Source organism: Osmerus mordax, assembly GCF_038355195.1.
Source record: "Osmerus mordax isolate fOsmMor3 chromosome 7 unlocalized genomic scaffold, fOsmMor3.pri SUPER_7_unloc_2_1, whole genome shotgun sequence".
Classification (NCBI taxonomy): Eukaryota; Metazoa; Chordata; class Actinopteri; order Osmeriformes; family Osmeridae; genus Osmerus; species Osmerus mordax.
Genome location: NW_027120351.1, coordinates 87,501 through 90,000, shown reverse-complemented (window position 1 = coordinate 90,000; position 2,500 = coordinate 87,501).

The window sequence follows — 2,500 nt, the reverse complement described above, 5'->3', positions numbered from 1 at the left end:
CCCTGGACCAGACCTTTCTAACGCCGCCTGAGTTAAGGTGCTACGACGTCCCCAAGTGGGGATGCCTGTAGATGAGCACATTTTCCCAACTTTGAATGTAAGTTTCCAGTATCATTGAAAATGTGGCCTCAAACGAGCAGTTTTGCCCCCGAACGTGGGATTTGGCTGGGGACGGTTTCTATATTCAAGTTGGGATGGGGGGCACCGAGGTGAGTGGTGGTTGTCCCCGAAAAAGCCCTCCCCTTTTCCGTAGCCCCGTTTAAAGTTCTGTTTGGGCTCCTGTTCAGCGGGGAAGCGCGTGCGCGTGGCAAACTTGACACCCCCGTGTTCCCCTGGTCCAGACCTTTCCAACGCCGCCTGAGTCAAGGTGCTACGACGTCCCCAAGTGGGGATGCCTGTAGATGAGCACATTTTCCCAACTTTGAATGTAAGTTTCCAGTATCATTGAAAATGTGGCCTCAAACGAGCAGTTTTGCCCCCGAACGTGGGATTTGGCTGGGGACGGTTTCTATATTCAAGTTGGGATGGGGGGCACCGAGGTGAGTGGTGGTTGTCCCCGAAAAAGCCCTCCCCTTTTCCGTAGCCCCGTTTAAAGTTTTGTTTGGGCTCCTGTTCAGCGGGGATGCGCGTGCGCGTGGCAACCTTGACACGCCCGTGTTCCCCTGGACCAGACCTTTCTAACGCCGCCTGAGTTAAGGTGCTACGACGTCCCTAAGTGGAGATGCCTGTAAATGAACACCTTTTCCCAACTTTGCACGTTTCCAGCTTGAGAGGAAAAGGGGCTTAAAATTCACAGTTATTCGCCCGAACGTGGGATTTCGCTGGGGACGGTTTCTAAGTTCAAGTTGGGACGGGGGGCACCGAGGTGAGTGGTGGTTGTCCCCGAAAAAGCCCTCCCCTTTTCCGTAGCCCCGTTTAAAGTTTTGTTTGGGCTCCTGTTCAGCGGGGAAGCGCGTGCGCGTGGCAACCTTGACACGCCCGTGTTCCCCTGGACCAGACCTTTCTAACGCCGCCTGAGTTAAGGTGCTACGACGTCCCCAAGTGGGGATGCCTGTAAATGAACACCTTTTCCCAACTTTGAATGTAAGTTTCCAGTATCATTGAAAATGTGGCCTCAAACGTGCAGTTTTGCCCCCGAACGTGGGATTTGGCTGGGGACGGTTTCTAAATTCAAGTTGGGATGGGGGGCACCGAGGTGAGTGGTGGTTGTCCCCGAAAAAGCCCTCCCCTTTTCCGTAGCCCCGTTTAAAGTTTTGTTTGGGCTCCTGTTCAACGGGGATGCGCGTGCGCGTGGCAAACATGACACGCCCGTGTTCCCCTGGACCAGACCTTTCTAACGCCACCTGAGTTAAGGTGCTACGACGTCCCCAAGTGGGGATGCCTCTAAATGAAGCCAATTTCTCCTATTTGAATGCACTCTCCCAGCCCAGAGAGGCATGTGCCTTAAAATTCACAGTTATTCACCCGAACGTGGGATTTTGTTGAGGACGGTTTCTAAATTCAAGTTGGAACAGGGGGCACCGACGTGAGTGGTGTTTGTCCCCGAAAAAGCTCTCCCCTTTTCCGTAGCCCCGTTTAAAGTTTTGTTTGGGCTCCTGTTTAGCGGGGATGCGCGTGCGCGTGGCAACCTTGACACGCCCGTGTTCCCCTGGACCAGACCTTTCTAACGCCGCCTGAGTTAAGGTGCTACGACGTCCCTAAGTGGAGATGCCTGTAAATGAACACCTTTTCCCAACTTTGAATGTAAGTTTCCAGTATCATTGAAAATGTGGCCTCAAACGAGCAGTTTTGCCCCCGAACGTGGGATTTGGCTGGGGACGGTTTCTAAATTCAAGTTGGGATGGGGGGAACCGAGGTGAGTGGTGGTTGTCCCCGAAAAAGCCCTCCCCTTTTCCGTAGCCCCGTTTAAAGTTTTGTTTGGGCTCCTGTTCAGCGGGGATGCGCGTGCGCGTGGCAACCTTGACACGCCCGTGTTCCCCTGGACCAGACCTTTCTAACGCCACCCGAGTCAAGGTGCTACGACGTCCCTAAATGGGGATGCCTGTAGATGAGCACATTTTCCCAGCTTTGAATGTAAGTTTCCAGCATCATTGAAAATGTGGCCTCAAACGTGCAGTTTTGCGCCCGAACGTGGGATTTTGTTGAGGACGGTTTCTAAATTCAAGTTAGCATAAGGGGCACACGTGTGAGTTGTTATTTTCCCAGGATTGATGGTTTCCAATTCGGTAGCTCCGTTTAAAGTTTTGTTTGGGCTCCTGTTTAGCGGGGATGCGCGTGCGCGTGGCAACCTTGACACGCCCGTGTTCCCCTGGACCAGACCTTTCCAACGCCACCCGAGTCAAGGTGCTACGACGTCCCTAAGTGGGGATGCCTGTAGATGAGCACATTTTCCCAGCTTTGAATGTAAGTTTCCAGCATCATTGAAAATGTGGCCTCAAACGTGCAGTTTTGCGCCCGAACGTGGGATTTTGTTGAGGACGGTTTCTAAATTCAAGTTAGC